General features: G+C 42.6%; 1 protein-coding gene across 1 annotated transcript in view; it reads right to left on the bottom strand.

The window, feature by feature from the left end:
- The window catches only part of TMEM245 (transmembrane protein 245), a 533,540-nt gene that overhangs the window by 2,880 nt on the left and 509,512 nt on the right, over positions 1-21,148 (bottom strand). The gene's annotated exons all lie outside the window — the stretch shown is intronic.

Genomic DNA, 21,148 nt, shown 5'->3' with positions numbered 1-21,148 from the left:
CTGTCTCATAGAAATATGCATGCATAAAGTGATCACTAAAAACACTAAATCATGAAAAAAATGTATTTCTTAAGTAAAAAGGTACTTAGACTTCATTACCTTATTTATCAATCCAAATCTACAGAAGCGTTTACCCTTATTAAAATGTAACATAATTAACCCGTATGCTATGTTGTGAAGGCCTCACCCAAAAGCTGTCTTTAAATGAGGCCCTGCACGCTAAGTTTTCATAAATATTTGTATATTGCTTAAAAATTGACAAATTAATTTTTCTTTTTTTCCTATCTTCTTTGTTTTGCTCTTACCTGTGTCATGGTCATAAGTTTATATACTTTTCACAACGCAAATGCCTTCTAGAAACAACAGAATGAATAGAGGATGTGTTATGATTTAGTTCTCTTACCCATTCGACATACTTCAAATATAATAATGTATTTAAATGTTAATTTAATCTTCATAAATTGTCTCTTTGTGAATAGGTTTTGTCACTAGAAGTGTATGAGAAATGGAGTAATCTCACAAAGTAATGTGATGTACTTACCTTGGCTTGTTTTGTCTTATAGAAAAAAAGCACTGAGAATACGAATCAAATAAATAATCGTGTTATAAATTGTAGTCAAATGTATCTTATGTTTAGGATGTTCTTTGGAAGGCTTGCTAAATCGAAGGAAGCTGTCCTGTTCCTACAAATACATTGTTTTCCTATTGGTCCAAACGATGAGTTATCAACGTGAGTCGCCACAAACTGTTGCATTCTACTGATACATACTGTGGTATAAACGCATGTTCCCAGACTAGAGATAGAGCTCTTCTTCCTAGACATGCTTGAGAGTCTCTTTCTCAGACTTATTTGAGAACCCTTTGACTCAGACTCTTTGCTGATGCATCTGGGAAATATATTTGGTTCTGTATTTTGAATCTGTGCTTCTTTGAGACCCTATTGAGTTTCTCGAACCTTTCTTTATGGAAAATTCTGTTCCAGCCTTTCTGCTGCCACCTTTCAAATTTAGAGCTCTTTATGGGTTCTGTTGATGTTTTTGTCCACTCTCTTTAGCTTAGAACAGGGATAAACATTATAAAACGAACACCATACTTTGTTCTCTAATTGTATTAATATTCATATTGAAACTCTAATGATCTGCCACTAAAGAATTCAATTACTAAAAGAATTTAAATAAAACTTAAAACAATCAAAATCTCATTATTGACTCCTATAAAATGCAATGATGTTTGAAATGATAGATTGCTGATTTGCAGTTCTTTTTTTGGTACTCGTACTTACTCTAAAGATCTAGCCTCTTGGGCTCAGTGGAGTGCGGGAACGTCAATCCTCTTATCAAATTGGAATTTAAATACTACTGATTGAGGTTCCCAATAGGCTCCAGGGCTGATCAGAAATCCCTCTCAAACCCATCTAATACATTTTTTTTTAAATCAACTTTGAATAAAATGCAAACACAAGTGCTATACCTATTTCCAAGGAGCTGATTGTGAACAAATTTGTATGTAATTAAGTAAAGTTTCTAATTATTATAGAAATGCCTTAATGAATTAATAAAGCAAAGACAGAAACTTTGCCAGAAGGTTCCAGGAGTTCAAGCCAAACTTGAGCAATGAGGCTTGAATCATAGTGCAAGAGGGAACTGAAAAAAGTCTACTATTGGGTCTAGTACCAGTAGCTCGGCTCCAGAGATGTATTATTGTTCTAATTTTCTCAGCACAGCTTTTCATAGGGGATAGTGGGAACGCCCTCTGTACTTCAGATCTAAAGGCTTCAAAAGATTTGCTGTGGACAAAAGTTTTGATTTTAATGAGGCAAATTTGGTTTCCTGGCACACATTGTCTTCAAAATGTAACCCCAAATATTTATAAGAACTCAATTCTTCTAGGGCGACATTTTGGAGATATGAGGGGCTGTATTACAAATAATGCACCAGGAGTGCAACAACCATGTGTGTCCTTTGTGTACGCCCCAAGGATACTATGGAATTACAAAAGGGGCCCATAGATGCTTGTGCAGTCCCTTCTATAATGTAGCTCCAGCACTACCTTCAGGTGACTTTCATTACTTTACAAGGGTGTGCGGCCCTAAGTGAATGAGGGAATCACTTTGCCGCTATACCCCCACTGGACGTGGCAGTGGTAAAAAGGCCATTAGGAGGAGCACCAACAGTGCACCACAAAAAGGTGACATAATGTTGTGTGCCTCCTTAAGAAGGCCCTCAGGATTAGGCAGTCTGCTAGGGAATCACTCTGCCTTAATTAAAGTGCTAGTGGAATGCGCCTGCAATGTAAAACATGAAGCTGCTTGTAAACAGCTGGTTCGTATTTCACTGAATGCGGCGCCCTCAGGGCAAGCACAGGTTTGTGGCTGCTGTGAGGGCAACATATTAATAGTAATGGGGCACACTGTCCTTGTTAGTACCTGGTGCACCTATTTAAAGGTGCAATGGGTGTAAACAAGGGCAGTGCGCCCTATCTGTAATACAGGAACTGGGGCGCTTTTTGAAACCGGGGTCTTTGTTTTTTCCGCATTGACACTTGATTTTACAGTATTCATGTAGAGCTGTCATCTTCTCTCGCAGTCCTACAGGGTTGTAATGCATGATCACATAATCATGTGTGTATCAAGTCAAAGGTGTGCTAGCCCCCAATTTTAGTGTGAACAAGTGGGTCTCTGACATTAATCAAGTAAATTCTCAAACAAAAAAGCATAAAATCTGAAACCCATATTTAACTGGTGTGCCGTAGGAGGTTTCTATTTTTTAGTTTTCACTATTTTGTTTTTCTAGACATATCCTGAGTGAACATAGTTATTAGCTGAGTTTGGTCTAGCTACAGTTTCTCTGTGCTCCCTATCAGTCCAGTTTTTCTTTTTTGTACAATGTGACCTTGGATACATTCGAAATTTCTCCATCCTCCAATTATAACCAGGAACCATTACATGACCTTACAGTTTTTGGGGTACCATACATGTCTAATTATTATGTGAGTACCACTTTGACCATATACCTCATTCAAATTGTCTTTGCTTTGTACTGTTCATTGCAGTTTTTCTTCTTATGCTTGATTCTCCAAGCCTTTCTTGCTCTATCTGGTTTCTACTTTTCTTCGCTGGAATATTTTTTGTCACCCATGGTGAAAGACTGATTTGTGGTTTCCGTGCTCTAATCATCTCAAAAGGGTGAAAATACATTAGTGCCACTGATTGCGCTGTAATTGCTTATTGTTAGAAATGGGGTCTTTGGTTGGCAGTCAGGTTACCCCCTGTCCAAGCAAGGACCCTCACTCTAATCAGGGTAAAAGAGAATCACCCTCAGCTAACCCCTGCTTACCCCCTTGGTAGCTTGGCACGAGCAGTAGGCTTAACTTCAGAGTGCTAGGTGTAAAGTATTGTACCAACACACACAGTAACTTAATGAAAACACTACAAAATGACAACACAGGTTTAGAAAAATAGAGAATATTTAGCTAAACAAAGACTAAAACGACAAAAATCCACAAGTCAAGTTATCAATTAAAAAGCAAAAAAGAGTCTTCATGTAGTTTTAAACACACACTAACACTGTTAGCGTTAGAATGTACCTTGGGTGCGTCCAAAATAACCCAGCAATGCAAGTGTGTGTCAAAAAGGGCTTGTGATGCATCAATTTCACTCACGAGCGAGCCCTTGCGCTGTTACTCCTTTTGTCGGGTCGGGGTGCGTTGTTTCTTCTCTCAGCAGAAGAGTGATGCGTCAATCCGGTCAGCACTCTCGGGTCTGGGCAGGCCTCGTGTTGTTTTTACACGCCCAGTGGTACTTGCGTCGGAAATCCAGCTGCACGATGATCAGAAAACCATGCATCGCGGGTTGCGATCTCACCAGCCTCCGTCAGCGATGCTGCGCATCATTTCTCCGGCTCCGTGCGTCGATTCTTCGGTCCAGTTGCAGGAGAGTGTCGATTTTCAGCCACGAAGCAGGCGGCGCATCGATTTTTTAGCCGCAGAACGGAGTTGCTTCGATCTTTTCCCCGCATGGCGTTCTGTGCGTGGATTTCTTCCTCTTAGGTTGCTGGCTTCTCCTTTCAGAGTCCCAGGAACTGGATGGGCACCACTTTGCAGAGTAGGAGTCTCTACAGAGACTCGAGGTGCTGGCAGAGAGAAGTCTTTGCTGTCACTGAGACTTCAAATAACAGGGGGCAAGCTCTAAATCAAGCCCTTGGAGATCTTCACAAGATGGAAGGCACACAAAGTCCAGTCTTTGCCCTTTTACTCTGGCAGAAGCAGCAACCGCAGGATAGCTCCACAAAGCACAGTCACGGGCAGGGAAGCTCTTCTTCCTCAGCTCTTCTCCAGGCAGAGGTTCCTCTTGGTTTCCAGAAGTGTTTTAAAGTCTGTGGTTTTGGGTGCCCTTCTTGTACCCAATTTCTCCTTTGAAGTAGGCCTACTTCAATGCAAAGTCTCTCTTGATTGTGAAATCCTGCCTTGCCCAGGCCAGGCCCCAGACACTCACCATGGGGCTGGGGACTGCATTGTGTGAGGGCAGGCACAGCCCTTTCAGGTTTGAGTGACCACTCCTCCCTCCTAGCACAGATGGCTCATCAGGAAATGCAGACTGCACCCCAGCTCCCTTTGTGTCACTGCCTAGAGTAAGGTGCAACCAGCCCAACTGTCAAACTGACCCAGACAGGGAATCCACAAACAGGCAGAGTCACAGAAATGGTTTAAGCAAGAAAATGCTCACTTTCTAAAGGTGGCATTTTCAAACACACAATCTTAAAATCAATTTTACTAAAAGATGTATTTTTTAATTGTGAGCCCAGAGACCCCAAACTCCACATGTCCATCCACTCCCAAAGGGAATCTACACTTTAATCAGACTTAAATGTAGCCCCCATGTTAACCTATGAGAGGGACAGGCCTTACAACAGTGAAAACGAATTTAGCAATATTTCACTGTTAGGACATATAAAACGCATTACTATAAGTCCTACCTTAACCATACACTGCACCCTGCCATTGAGGCTACCCAGGGCCCACCTTAGGGGTGTCTTGACATGTAAGAAAAGAGAAGGTTTAGGCCTGGCAAGTGGGTACACTTGCCAAGTCGAAATTATAGTTAAAACTGCACACACAGACACTGCAATGGCAGGTCTCAGACATGATTACTGAGCTACTTATGTGGGTGGCACAACCAGTGCTGCAGGCCCACTAGTAGCATTTGATTTACAAGCCCTGGGCACCTCTAGTGCACTGAACTAGGGACTTACTAATAAATCAAACATGCCAATCATGGATAAGCCAATTACATACACATTTTGTAAAGGAGCACTTGCACTTTAGCACTGGTTAGCAGTGGTGAAGTGCCCAGAGTAACAAAAACAGCTAAATCAGAGTCCAGCACACATCAACAACCTGGGAAACAGAGGCAAAAAGTTAAGGGAGACCACGCCAACGATGAAAAGTCTAACACTTATCTAACGTCCATGTTGCTGGCCTCTGTCACTGGAATATACATTCTGCTAATTCCTTGCATCATTCTATTAATTTGGGGATTGTATGGTACTATCCTGCTATGTTTGATTACATCTTGAAGTCGTCTTTACATTGTACTCCATTGTCTGTGATAGTCTTGTGGTGTTCCCTCCCTATTGAAGATTTCTAGGAAGTGTATTTCTCATTGTTACTTCTCTGAGAAATTTCTTCGAGGCTTGCAACAATGGTTTCATACTCTGCTTCTAACCCTTCTATTTCAGTGGCATCTGGCAGTCAAGATAGACAGTCTACAATCTGATTTTCCAAGCTGAAAAATGTATCTATCGATCTATCTATCTACTTTCTACTGCATACTAGATGCACATTTTATGAGCCTTGGTGAGGCTCTGTATGCCCCTTTTGGTTCTAATACACAGAATAATGGCCTGTGATTGTTCACAAAAGAAACTATGTCCCACAAATATGTGAAATGTGTCACTGCCCATATGCTTGCCAATGTTTTCTGATTATTATTGTGTACTTTCTTTCAGTTGCATTTATTGTTCTTGTAGCAAATGCTAATGCTACGTTTTCACACACTCATTTTTGTGTTAATGCAGCACCTATGTTGTAATTGCTGGTTCAAACGTCAGAATAATTTTCTTCTTTGTGTTGACTGGTCTTAGGACTTTTCCCTGCAGAATATGTTCCTTTACGTTCTACCTTTTTACGACCCCTAACAAATTCGAACAGTTGACGGTTTTTTTAACTAATTGTTTTTTTGCCGAGTTTGTAACGGATTTGTTATTGTGCCACAATGCCAAACAAATTTGGAGTAATATTCCATTACCCTTAAGTAGGATCTTTATTGTTCCTTGTTCTCACCGCCAGCTATCATTCTAATTGCTCTCAATAAATCTTGTTTCGGCTTAAATGCTTGCCCAGATCCAACAAATGCTATATATCCATCTGCTCCTAAAGATGTCATCATAAAATCTCGCTTTCAGATAGTTATTAAACATTTCTTCTAGTCTGACCATAATATATTGACTCTCCTGGAGTTTCGATGAAAAGAGGTGGTTTGCTTTTGAATTCATGGTGTGACTTATAGAGTGTGACTAACTGACACCATATACATGAGTGTGAGAGAGAGTCTATGTGTGTAGAATGCGATTATAGTGTGTGTAGCTGCAGTTGTGCATACCTCCAATAAATGTCAATAAATAGTTACTCATGCTATATATAATCAAATTGCAAGAAACTGACTGAGGGGATGCTATATATGTGGGTTGTCTAGTATGTGATTATAGTCTATGCACTCCACTTTTCCATATTAAATTGAGATGTTTTCGCTTTAATGTGAATCCAGCTTGTGACAGTATTCTCAGTATTTAGTCCAATGTCTTATTGTACTCCTCTTCATCCTTTCCAAAGGCAAGTATGTTGTCCTGGAAGCATTCACTACATGTTTATTTTTTTAAACAATTTGTGAATTAATCTTTGAAACACTGAGGCAGATGTCACTAATTCAAATGTCAATCTTTTAAGTTGGTAAAACCCTACTGAAGTTATGAAAGTCGTGATTTGTTTAGATTCTGGGTATAAGTAATTGTATGCTGATTTTCAAGACCATTATGGTGAAAATCACTGCTTTCAGCAGTGTTATCAAGATTTCAATTTTTCGGCAACTGGAAGCTGTCCAGTTGAATATTTTTATTTATACAGACCCAGGCAAACCTGCACCTTGCCACTGTTCTTTTCCTCGATCTCTAACTTCGAAAAAGACAATTGCCTCTACTTGCACTTCTTCAATTAAGTCATCCTTTTCGAGCTTCCTTAAAATGTCCTTCACTTTCTGCTTTATTGTTACTAGTACTGGTCTCAAGAAGTGAAGAACTGGAAGGGCTCCTTCATTTACCCTCATTTTATAGACATAACATTTTCATTTTGAGACTTCATTCTCAGTCACCTATGTTTTTCTATGAAGACACTACTGCAGCTATTTATCCTTGAATGTGTTCCACAAATCCTGGTTTCTATTTGGTACTATTGCTTCAATCTTAGTATTGATGGTCCTTTTTCTGCTACATATTTAGTGATTGTGCACATACCCTCCTTGAATTCGATGTATACTTCCAAAATCCTATCAAGTCTACCCTCCCACCAATATACTCAACAACTCTTCAATTACTCTTCTACAACTGTCTCTCTGGCCATTATTTATTTGCATACTTTTAGGAATAATAGTGCAAAATGAAACTCAGTCTACCTCTAGTACTTCAGCCTTTCCGTAAACGCCCTTTGTACAGCTTGGTTTCTTGATAGCTGTTTCATCAGTATTCTCCTTGTTCTCTGTTTAATTCAGAAAACATTTTGTAGATCTGTTATGTTAGCGTCCTCTTCTATATATGTGACATTTCTATTGGCTCTGAACCTAAACCTGCACATTTTTGCAAAGAGTCACCTTCTGTTGCAGGCATTGCACCTTTTCTCCTGAGCTGACCATAGTTTACATCAATTGCACCAAATGACTTACTCATCAGAATCTGTAACACACCTTGTTACCTGCTTTTTCTTTGAACCTTCGTATATGCATCTGTGTGTTCATTTACTTTTATTCTTGTTTGTATTTACTACCCATCATTTTTTTACTTTGACCACAGGGACCCCTTTCTACTTTATGTTCCTTTATGCAAAATTCCCTCAACATTTTGACTGCTCCTGTAGTTTTAGAATAGATATTGCTTCAGACAGCGTTGCAAGTCCATTCGAAATAATCAATCCTGTACTTCAGAATCTCTGTATTGAAATATTCATTGACCCCCTACCAACTGTCAGCTGTCCACAATCACACGCTGCCATCTACTCTCCAGGACATAAATTAATCTATGCTTTTGGTTTCCTTTTGAGGTCTTGTTTAAAACCTATGTATAATCTAAGCCTTTTATTTCATACACCATCTTTGCCCTTTGCAATGTTAAATGCTCTATATCCGTCTTCTCCTAAAGAAGTCATAATTGAAGCTCTTTTTCTGCTTGAACTGTAATGTTTGTCATGTATTGCTTCCAAATAGTTACCGAACATCTCATTCCAGTCTAACCATAGTATATGAGGCTCTCCTGGAGTTTCTAAGAGGAGAAGTGGTTTGATGATTGACCCCATTATGTGATTGATTGATACTATATATGCGTGAGAGTGTGTAGTATATGATTGTTGTGCACGACCTCCTATAAATGATAATGAATACTTTCTCATATTATATTCTCACAATGAAAGAAACCTTTTTGCTTGTCTATGTCTGTTAAAAGTATTCTTACTTTGGACATCAAGGGCCATATTACACAATGTGCCCTGGGCATTTTCAACTTCTTTGCGTGCCCTAGGGCACTTTAGTATTACAGAAGGGGCAGCAGATGCATGTGCGTCCCCTTCTGTAATACAGATAGTGCTGGGGGTCTTATAGCACGCGGGCTATAATTCAAGGGCGTTTCCATATTTGCATGAACGTGTGGCACCATACAAATGAGGGAATCTCTTTACTTCTGCACCTGCGCCATATTAAAATCACAGGCGCAAAGGCAAAGAAACGATCAGGAGGTGCACTGACCGACCGTGCGCCACAAAACGGAGGTGCGCGGTCAGTTCACCCCCTGATGGCAACCCTCAGGAGGGGGTAAATAGGGTCCTTTGGACCCCCCAGACATCCCCTTGCAGGCAGGTTCAGTCACTCACTGCACTCACCTGCAAGGGGATCTGTCACCCCTCTTAAAAGTGCTGGTGGTTGCTGTCGGCACAGTGAAACACAGAACGATTGCTTCAAAGCTGCTCCGTATTTCACTTGAGTGGGCTATTTCCAGGGCAGCGTGAGTTTGCAGCTGCCCTTGGGGCAGCGCATTCATGCTAATTCAGCACACTCTCCTTGTTTGTGCAAGGGGGGCACCTTTTGAACGATACACTTGGTGCAAACAAGGAAAAATCGCCATATGTGTAATACGGACCCAATTTGTAATCCTTTTAGTTAATAATCAATTTGTTTATATGACAAATTGCAGAATGGCTGAATGCTAGACAAAGTTGTCCTGCCACATGCCTGACCATAGGCTTCATATGATGTCTCAATGATCGTCTTCCTGCAGGCACTGACTGTGGCAGCAAGTACCCTTCAGACCAAGTCGTTCTATTGCATAACTGCTTAGCTATAAAAGAGGCACATCAATGCCTGCACATACGTTGCAGCTCACCTCCCTCCTTTACGTTCCTGAAACAACAGACAATGGCAGTGTTAGCCGAACTTCAAGAAGATACTGCGCCAACAACTCGCCAAGATAGTGATCGGTTTCCTAACGCAAATGGGCAACAGCAGAGTGATTCCTATGCTTGTCACCCAAAGATAAGGTGACATGATACATGGTGCAAATTATCATTAACTATATATATATGTTTACTAAATGTTTATGTGTCAAAAGAAGACCAGAGACCAACAGGAGTGGTCACACTATATCAGTTGACTGTTAGCCTCATTAATCGTCTGTGTCAATCTTAATATTTATAGGATTAAAGGGAGCTGGCGGAGCATGACACAAGAGAAATGGAGAACGTCCCTTGATTAGTAATAAAAGATTTATATAGCACACACCACAACTAGGTTATCCCTTTTGAGCCAGCTTTTTGAAAGAGAAACTTATACTTTTGAATCCCTTGATAGGGAATTGGTGACTACAGTCACGGATAAACAGATTTCAAAATCTGAATTAGCAAGAAAAATACAGCAAAAAAGTTTATAAATGTTGTGAATTAACAAAACAACCATGTTACAATAATGGCAACTGCAAACAAATACTTTTTGTATGACATTTGATTTTACCAAATAAACTGAAGCCTTCTACGATAAAAAACTGAGACATCAAGCTGAAAAAGCATTGTCATCTAAGCAACCTCAAATCAATCACTGCCCTGGTTCACAAATTAAGCATGTAAAATAATCTTAGGATCTCTGTTACATGTATTATATGTCAGAAAATGTGAATAAGTAGTGCTTGGCACATCTCTTACAAACCTGTTGGAGCTGCTCATGTTGCATATTTTATTGGGAAACAGAGTTGTATTAAGTTGTATACTACTCTATGCTTCAAACACAATGTGGGTTCATGTTTTGAAGTGGTTAGTTGGTCTGAGTGAAACCGACTCTACATAGACACAGGTTGCACCCTATGTGTTATGGTTGTTAGGATAAACTTCCAACAGCACAACCTTTCACAAAGTATGCTGGGGTTATCCAGTGTCCATTTAGTACCCTCTGGGCAGAAAGCTGGAGTGTATCCCCCAGTTTCTGGAGCAGTGTCTCACTGTGGGACAGCGTTTCCTAAAGACAGAATATAGAGAAAGAAGCACACATACAACTGGGTAGCCTCCTAAAGCATTCACAATTAAAGTATATGTTGAGAAAGGTAGGCAAAGGTTTGATCAAAAACAAAAGTTACATAACATTGGGAAAAATTCCCAAACATATTGGCCTATTGAAATCGTCTTAGCATTAGGCATAAGTGCAACACTCAAAGTTTTTTTTTAAGCATGTGGGATGGATTATTATCTATCTAAAGTGTATGGTATTTGCTGATCTAGAGTGCCTTCATGAACATAAGGCTCGTTACAGAGCTGCAAATGTACTGCTTACACCCTAGTACATAGTCTAGCTTAGACACTAGTATGTTGTCAAAGACTTTCACACGGACACACTTTTGATTCCAAAAGGAGGACTGGATTTGAGGCAAAGATGCACAGATGCTAGACAGACAAGTTACTTACCTCAGGTAACGCATTATCTGGTAGTGACAATATCAAGTTGCAGATTCCTTTCCTTAGTATTTCCCCAGGCATCAGTTTGGTTCTGGAGACTTTTCTTGAGCAGCATCCCTGTGCGCTGTTAGGTGGCGTTGATTGGCTCTGTGTATTTTGTCTACACCGGATATGACTTTGTGGATCCCCGGCATGTTGACGTCAGTTTCTTTTCACAACTTTTCACACCAGAAGCGCAGAGCCATGAAGAACACAGACCACTGGTTTGTCAAAACTGAGGGCCTGAAAGGGGAGTCCCTGTCTCTATATATCAGTTCGCGGAAGATGGGTGGGCCGGTAAGGAATTTGCAACTAGATACTGTTTCTACCAGACAGGGCATTACTTACCAAAGCCTGTGCATCTGATAGACACCTCTAGGTGCAGATTCCTTACCTTAGTATAGATACCCAAGATACCCCGAGGTGGGTCTGCAAACTAAGATCATACTGGAAAGTCCTGCAGGACCGAACAGGCAAAATGCCTGTCCCTACGGACCCGACTGTCCAGGCAGTGTTGTTTGGTTAACGCTTGCAGAGATGTCCACGTTGCCACCTGACAGATGTCAAGGACTGGAACTCTGCATGCTGACTCAGTGGCAGCAGCTTTAACTCTGGCAGAAAGAGCATGTACACCCTCAGGGGGTTGCTTCTTAGCCAGTACGTAGCACATTTTAATTTTAGGGCAGAGAACAACCCCCATCTGGAGATGGTTCTCTTCTGCCCTATCTGATCTTTCTTCGCATCCACATAACTACCAAAGAGTTTATCATCAACTCAGAACTCCTTTGTACGATCAAGGTAGAACGGCAACACTCTTTTTGGGTCCAGACCATGGAGTCTCTCCTCTTTCTTAGAAGTAGGCAAGGTGATGGATTGGCCAAAATGAAAGGGACTAAGCTCTTTTGGTCAAAAGGATGCCCTTGTGCGAAGCACCACTTTGCCAGGATACATGGAAATGTAGGACGGCTTGGAGGGCAATGCCTACAAGGAAGGCTGTTTTCAGAGTGAGAAGCCTGAGAGGACAATTGTGGAGAGGCTCAAAGGGAGCACACATTAAAATGTTAGAACTAAATTCAAATCCCATTGGGGCATAAGGAATGGAGATGAAGGGAACATATGAGTAAGGCCTTTAAGGAACCATTTACAACTGTACATTTGAACAAGGAAAGTTGATAAGGCAACAGCATAAAAGCAGAAATGGCAGACAGATAACCTTTGAGAGTGCCCATAGCAGAGACCTGCTGGGCCAGAGAAAGGATAAACAACGGCAGAAAGGGGTCAACAGACTTTTCTGTGCACCATGCCACAAATTTTTACAACAACAGTCGTACACCATTTTGGTGCAGGGACGCCTGGCTGACAAAGGCGGAAGGTCAAAAGCTGTCAACTGCCGCTGCTCATTCTCCACGCAAGAAGGCGAAGACTGGACAGGTTCGGGTGAAGAACCCTCCCCTGCTTCTGTGACAGAAAATCCTCCCAAACGGGCAGTCTGATCAGAGGATCAATGGCCATGCTCAACAGCTCAGAATACCAGACTCTTCGTGCCCAGTCTGGAGCCACAAGGATTACCTGGGTCCGGTCGTTCTTGATCTTCTTGAGAACTCTGGGCAGAAGTGGTTTGGGCCGAAAAGCGGACAGGAGGCCTGAGGTCCACTCAAGACGAAAAGCGGCGCTGAGCGATTGCTGCCTTGTAAACTCCAATGCGCAATACTGCTGAAAGAGACCTTGCGCCACCTCCAGATGGAGATGACATTTGTTATCGACTAAGAATTGCCGGTTGAGTTTGTCTGCTTTGACGTTCAGAGAGCCCGCCAGATGTTGAACCGACAGTGAAATGCCCTGTTCCAGCCACGTCCACAGGCGCCGAACCTCTTGAAAAAGGGTTGACAACCCCACCCAGTCCTGTTTGTTGCAGTACCACATGGCAATCCATGAACACCTGCACTATCTTCCCTTTGAGAGAGGGAAGAAATGCTTTAAACGCTAGTCTGATTGCCAGGAGCTCCAACAGGTTGATGTGGAGTCCGGAATCCGCCAGAGACCAGATGCCTCTGACGTCTGCCTCTCCCAGGAGTGGTGCACCCGCAACTACTGTCAGACCTAATTGGAGAAAGGAGAGGGATCTGCACCTAGCCCAATTGCGGTTTGTTAGTCACTGCTACAGATCTTGTGCAGTTCCCATCGAGATCTAGACCATATCCGAGAGACTCCCCTGATGGTGTGCCCACTGGACCCTCAGGCTCAACTCCATAGCCCGAATATGCCATCTGGCATGTTGCATCAGCAGGGTGCAGGAGGCCATGAAAATCCAGGCTCGGGATGATAAGCCCGAAACTGCACTGTGTTCAGAACAGCTCTGATGAAAAAGCGTCTGAGAGGGAGTCAGGTGTGGCTTTTGCATGTTTATAGTGAACCCCAGCGAATGAAGGAGGTCTGCCATAGTATAAAGGGTTGGAGACGAAAGCCTGGGGCGAGCCCGCCTTCAACAGCCAGCCATCAAGATAGGGGAATACTGAAACCCTTGATACGTGCAAATGAGCTGCAGCCACCACCATCAACTAGGTGAATACCTGAGGGGCGCCGTAAGGCCAAAGGGGAGCACAGTAAAGTAAAGTGCTTGTGGGCTTCCTTAAACTGCATGTAATATCTGTGCGCAGGCAGGACAGGAATATGAAAGTAAAAGTCCTGCAAGTCCAATGCTACAATCTGGTCTCCTGAGTCCAGGGCAGATAGAACCTGAGCCAGTGGGAGCATTTTGAACTTCTTCTTGAGGACAGAGATTCAGGGACCTAAGGTCTAGGATACAGGGGAGGCCCTTGTCCTTTCTGGGCACCAGAAAGTAGTGGGAATAACAAACATGCCCTACGTTTGGCATAGGAACCCTCTCTACGGCTTTCTTCGCCAAAAGAGCCGTAACTTTCTCTCAGAGAAATGCCAAGTAATCCTCTGTCATACGATCATAGGATAGTGGCATGGAAGGTGGATCCCACATCCCCAGCCATGCAAAGGTTGGGCAGCATGTGCAGCATGGTGGCTGGAGTGGAACGGATGCGGCTAGGCACCCATTCCGAAGTGATGAAAGGGGAGAAAAGCAGACTTAGGGCGACAAGGAGACCCCATGAGGCCCAAGAACCTGGCCATAGCTTGAGAATTCTTGATGCGCTCGAGCAACAAGTCAGCTTTCTCTCCAAAAAGACAGGTGACATCAAGGGTTATGTCCATAAGATTGGCTTGACATCCCATGAAAAGCCAGACATGCTCAACCTGGCATGGTGCCTCAAGGCCACTGTTGAAGCGACCACTTTACCCGGTGAGTCGGTTGTGTCCAGTCCACATTGGATCGTGTATTTTGCTGTGTCGATCCCATCAGCAATTGCTTGGGAAAGTACAGACCAGACCTCATCCAGTACCTGTGGCAGCAGCTGTGCAACCGTATCCCATAGCATGTGGGAATAACGACCCAAAAGGCATGCGGTGTCCAAAGATCGCAATGTTAGTCTGGAGGAAGAAAACTTCTTCTTCCCCAATGTGTTCATCCTCTTGGATTCCCTATCAAGGGGTGCTGAAGGGAACGTGCCCTGGGAGGTGGATGCTTGGATAACCAAGCTCTCAGGGGTGGAATGTTGCCTCAGGTAAGCCCGGGTCACCCGTTGCAGGGTGATAGCCGCAGGCAATTGTCCTGTTCACAGGAGTTCCTGTGCTGGGTTTAGACCAGGTACCCAGTAGGACATCTGTATGCGCTTCATTAAATGGGAGCAGGGTGTCAGATGATGTAGCGGAAGGCTGAAGCAACTCTATCAGGAAGTTAGTCCGGACTGCCACCGAAGTCAGCTCTAGGTCCAGGATCTCAGCTGCTCTCCGCACCACCACTGAATGTGAAGCTCCCTCCTCCATAGCCACTGTAGGGGTAGAAAGCACACCAGTATCTGGGGATGTATCCAGTCCACTGGCTTCACCGAGGTCCATATGTCAGCCAATGGGTTCTTGAAGCGGTTATTCCAAAGGGTCCAGCAACCCCTTCCATTTCTCATTGTAACCAAGCCAATAGGAATAAGGCTCAGGATCCGACACAGAGGCCAAGTGCTGGAGTCAGTGTTGTACGATGCCCTCCCAGCTCTATCTCAGAGTTGTAAATGAGGATGTGGCAGCGCATGAAGCGTCAACGTCGGGTCTGGTGCCAGGGAAGATAGAGGTGGTATGACCGGTGTCGGTCTGGATCCAGGAACAAATCCTTAGGTGCCTCTTGGAGCCGAAGCTGCCGGCGTGTAACACGAACGGGCCCCTTCTGCCTCTGCAGGGCCCGAAGGCACACCAGGGGAGTAAGACTGTCCAAAAATGAGGTGCATGGCCTCATAAAACACCTTAGGTTGGGCAGGGGTAGCTCCAGTTCCCGGAAACATAAGGAGGTGTAGACTTGGCCCGGACGTAGACTTCAAAGCGGGAGGCCTAGATCGACAATGTTCCTGCTCCCTTGTTTCTTTGACTGACGGACAAGGTGAAGTTGAAGCATGGTTTGCTTTCTTCGACGACTTATTATGCCTCCACGTCAAACAGGGAGGCCCCCAACTACTCCTGAGAACTTCCTCTAGACTGAGACCGGGACTTGCGTGGAGCACAGGATCGGGCCACCATCAGCTTTAGGAACTGCTCCTTGAAAACCTCTGGATTCATGGCCTGACACTTGGAGCCCGACATTGGGTCGTGGTCAGCCTCCAGACACCAAAGGCACATGAGGCACAGATCCGTCACAGACATCGCCCCATGGCAGGATCTGCAGAACTGGAACCCAGTCTTACATGAAGACATCCCTCGACTCACCAGGAGTTGAAATACTCAGAAAAGCTTGACAAAAGTTTGAAAAAGACCAGTCAAAAAGCGACTGAGGGGGTAGCTCTTTCTTTGGATCAGCGCTGGCTGGCTCACAAAGAAAAGAACGGTCGTCAGTGCACCGGGGTGGTGCCTACATAGGACCCATGATGTCATTTCCAGCGCGGATGACACCAACAATGGACGCAGAGCTGATCAATGCCATCTAACGAGACACAGGGGTACTGTTCGAAAAACATCTCCAGATCAGACTGAAGGCAGAGCGAATTCTAAGGTAAGGAATCTGCAACTAGATGTCTCTATCACATACTAGATTACAGAAGGTACTTTCAGATACCAACTGAAAGGCACTCTATGAATGCATGTATATTTAGAATTTTTATGAAAAACAAAAGGTAATGCCTAATGCCAGGCCTAAAAAATGGCATCACTGGTGTTGGTTGGCCAGGATGTGTTGAGGTTTGCTTCTGGTATCTTTTTGGGTTAGTCCCACTTTTAACAGTCTGAGATTCATTATGTTTAAATACTTTACTGCCAGTCTCTGAGACAGAAGACTGTGCCTATTCTCAACACATCGATAACTGCAGACAGAAGAACAGAGCTCCAAAAAACAGATATTTTGTGTCCTATTTGGAGAAATATGAGTTAGTGGCATTAGAGAACTTGGCAAGAAGTAAAACAGCAGGGAAGTGTAAAGAAATCAAAACATCCAGGCTGGAACCAACTTTGAACAGGCATTATGTCATATTCTGTTATCCAAAATAGTGTGGTACCCCTCTGTAAGGTAAGCGTTAATGGATACCAGAAGGCGTAATAGGCTGTGGTATGTGATCTTTTATCTTATTTCTTCCACGCTTTTTCTCAAGATATGTCTCTGTTTATCTCTCCTTTCTCAGGTCTTGTCTTTATTGATGGGTAGTCTTGGTCTTGTTTCTTTCAGGTTCTTCCTAACTGGATCTTCTTTCCTTCAGGTACTCATCATGGAATTCCACCAACGACGACACCGCAAGGGAGAGAAAAAAGAAGCTGTTTTTCTTTTTAGAAGGTATGTTGGTTGGTAGCTTATACTTCTATTCTCCTGTCTTCTCTTTTCTTCTTCTGTCTTTTAATTTCTCGTTATTTCCCCTGTTGCTTTCCCTGTGATGTTAGTGCAATTCTTTCTTTTCCCTCTCTCTTCACTCGAACCTTCTCTTTTCCTGTATCTCGTGGTTCAATACTGTCCTTGTATGTTATACCTATGTTTGTTTCTTTCTGGGGTTAGTAAAGTGCTGTCCTTTCAACCCTGTGCCTTCCTGTGTTTTTGGTTCTTACGGATTGTGCGTCTTTTATTGTTTTCTTTTTATCCCCTTTTGTATCCTCTTTTCGCGCGCCCCCCCCCTTCCAGTTATTTATTCCATGCACTCAGTTTCCCCACTGTTCCTCCCCATTCCCCAGTATACACCCCGTACATGCTCTGGCCATGTTCTTCCTAGAACGTGGCCAGCTCCAGCGCTTCCTCTCCCTACGTCTTCTCCTGTTAGCGATTCTCATCGGGGCTGTCACGTCTCACCGCGACCGTGATGTAACTCTCCCTTTCGAACCAGAGGCTCGCCGTCTCCTGAGGACACCGCTTCTGCTTGCCTCTGCCATCCTCTGTCTCCTTGCCGCGATTTCCTCTCCCGATCGCTGCCTCCTCCTTCCTTCGCGTTACCGTCCTCCTCCCCCGTTGTTCTGACACTGACCTCTTTTTCCCAGCATGGGGCTTTTGAAAAGTGCACCCTACTACACCCTCCTCATAGGAATTATTCAATGTACCATTATCTCACTGGAGAGCCTAAATGTTGTGTGTTGACCTTTAATAGCCCACACCACCTAACTTGCATTTCCTAGAACCTACAGAGTTGACACCAGTAATCGCAATACATGTCAAGAGGATGCATCTGGGCTTTGCCTCTACGGCTGCAAAGAAAAATAGATTAACCTTCTGATTAGACAGCACATTTGTGATACCAAAATTACATTTCTATGGGGAGAGTACTCACCTTGTGCGCAGGTATCTTAAAAATACTCAATGTATCACAAAAAAAAGGCGCTGGCAGAAATGGTTGTAAATAGCTAAACCACTGGCAATCGCTATGAAAAGCATTCAAAACCATTGTTGTTGTGAGACAGAGAAATGGCATCATACAGAAACAAAATCAGTCTTGGTCAGTGGCCCAGGCACCAAACCAATTGTTGGAGAAGACTGCTCTGCAAGAAAGGGTAATCTTGAAGACTGAAGAATGTTATAAATCCTCTCTAATGAGCTATTTTTCAAGGGAAGCACAAAGAAAAAGCAGTTATGTCAATCTTTATGTCTGGCATAAGTTCTTTTGCTTTTATTAAAATAAAATTATATTTATTAATAATATATTCTTACCTCTAGGAGCTTTAAGTCACCACTCTCCATCCATTGATCTGTTATTGTGTCATTCATATGTTTCTTCTGTTAACTACAGCTGACAGCATTAGATATTGTGTCAGCCCACTTCAAACATTGACTGACTTCACTGCGAGTGACAGTATTCTGCCATTTAATAAAGAGCACGTCCAAAAACAAAGTAGTATACTAGAGACTACAATGAAAATGTGTGTTTTTAGAAACCAACAAGTATTTTTACTTTTAGCCAAAAGGCAGGAGCTTCCTCAACAAAAACTTGCCAAAACCATCACTAAAACAAAACAAGCACCAACAAAGCCAAAAGGTTGGTAACTAATACCGGGCTTATTGGTTTTGCCAATACTTATTTAAGCTAGTATTTCAAATAAGAATGGGAAATGAGAAACAGCCTTCTATTGGAGAAGTCTCACTCGCTAGCAGGGACAAGACTACTTAAGAGTCTATAAATGCTCCGACTGCATGAAGCAACAGGACAAACAAAACAGTATCCACAGTAACGGCACAGAAAGAGAAATTAGCACGTCTAATAGAGGGAGAACATAGAGTGGTGCAGGAATTGGAGATAGCTACAAGCAGAATGAAACATAGGGGAGCCAGGTGACTGAAATAGAAGCTAACTTAAAGGCAGTGGTTTCCCATAAATCATGTGCCGTTTAGAGGGAATCCAAACCAAAGATGGAAGTTGAGATCAATTGCAGAGTGGGATCTTGACAAGGTTACCACAGGGCTCACAGATGTAGGAGAGGACTAGAGTGTTGAACTTTGTAAGAAACTGGGTTACTAGTTGAGGGGATGAAACTCTTCTTAATAAGGGACCCCAATTCCTGTCAGGGTGAAGTCACAAGCTAACCCCAAACTAACCTGTGCTGAACCCTCCGGTAGCTTGGCACAAAGCAGTCAGGCTTAACCTCGAGGTGTTGTGGAAAGTATTTATGCAGCCCTTCAAAAAGTAATGACGTGAAAACACAACTAAAGGGTAATAACTGCCAGTCCTATACCTTTACATTTGGATATATCCAACCAAATACATATTGACAACATAAACAATAAGCCAAATAAATGTACTTATCAAGACATTATTTAAATCCATTGTGCATTGATAGTTAATTTGGCTTTTCAGTATATTTCTCATATTTTCCACAAATTGCTCATTTGTGGTACACAGTATGCAATCATGAAACGTATTCATACATCATAATAGGTATGATATGTACAGCAAAGTGGTACCCATCCTTTACCACACAACGAACACTAAAACTTCAACTCACTCTCACGTCTCCCTTTCATTCCTCACACATACATCAACTGTAAACATTGTATCAAAACATTAAAAACATCAGGTGGGACATCAACAGGAAAGACATAAACACATCACAATACTCAGGTTGTGAACAATTAATGGCTTGAAAGGCACAGTATATCCATTTTAGTAATTGTACACTAAATTCTGCAAAATGCGCAAATAGTCAATCTATTGTCAGTTGAACTTTACAGCATTGAATCCTTTCCAAAAAGGAGAAAGAAATCTGCAGATAAAGAGAACTTTTCTTGGTGTCCCTAGCGTTTTCTTTTGTGTGAGTAGTCTTCGTGTCCCTACTATCTTAGCACCAATGCGTGATTATGTGTGAGACCAAAAATGGTCATCAACCTTCTTCATGGTGCAAAGATAAGGAAAAAAAAAAAAGCAGGGGAAAGGAAGAGTAACCTTGAAGGGTTACCACCTGTGGATCAATAGTCAGAAGATAGGGCTCAATGATCAGACAGTTCATTAGACTCAGTGTACTCTGAACCCAAAAATAATCTTAATACCCCGAAAACGTTTCAGGGGACAATTACAAGAGGAAGCAAATGAGACAATACATTCTTCAAGGATGTAATGACATACTAATGAATTACTAAAATGCATTCATAAATTGAGTGATTTTGAGAAATAAAAAAGCAAATGGGCAAAGAAACGTCAAAAGAAAAAGAAACATCAGAGGGGGCTGAAGTAAAAGGAAAGCCACCTCCGGGTCCCCATATGAAGGAGAATATTTGGCATATCCATTGAGAGAAACCCCAGGTGGACGGTATATCCATGTGCCGTGGAGTAGGGAAGATCATGCAGCATTTACGAACAATTTCCCAAAATTGAGCGCAAACCCTCTGCAGTGGTACATGCACGTGGAAAGATTTGTTAACATTTCAAAAGTGTTGCAGAATGGTTGGAATACATTTTTGATACTGTTTTTCTAAATTATTTATGGGCTGAATGGCAAATTGCTGTACAATGGCCAAAGTCAGAGCCACAGGGAAATGCCCGCACTAATGCACCATTGTTATTGTGATGGCTAAATATAATGAGGTAATTACTTTCTTGAAAGGTACAGTTCCTCCAGAGGATTTGGATTATATGAGAATAAACAGAATTCAGCAAGAGGTGAAAGAGTCAGTGCATCTATTTATGAATGGCTGTTGAAGACATTTCAACAGCACACCGGTCAATTAAACCTTGATTTGAGTGACATGACATTCTTTATCTCACAGTCTTTTATTGGGTTGAGACCAGAGATGAGCCAGAATATACAACAGTGTGCTTTCTTAGCAGTTAGTCACTGGATGAAATTCTAAAAT

This window comes from Pleurodeles waltl, chromosome 2_2, assembly GCF_031143425.1.
Source record: "Pleurodeles waltl isolate 20211129_DDA chromosome 2_2, aPleWal1.hap1.20221129, whole genome shotgun sequence".
Classification (NCBI taxonomy): Eukaryota; Metazoa; Chordata; class Amphibia; order Caudata; family Salamandridae; genus Pleurodeles; species Pleurodeles waltl.
This window is presented reverse-complemented; position numbering and strand designations above follow the sequence as displayed.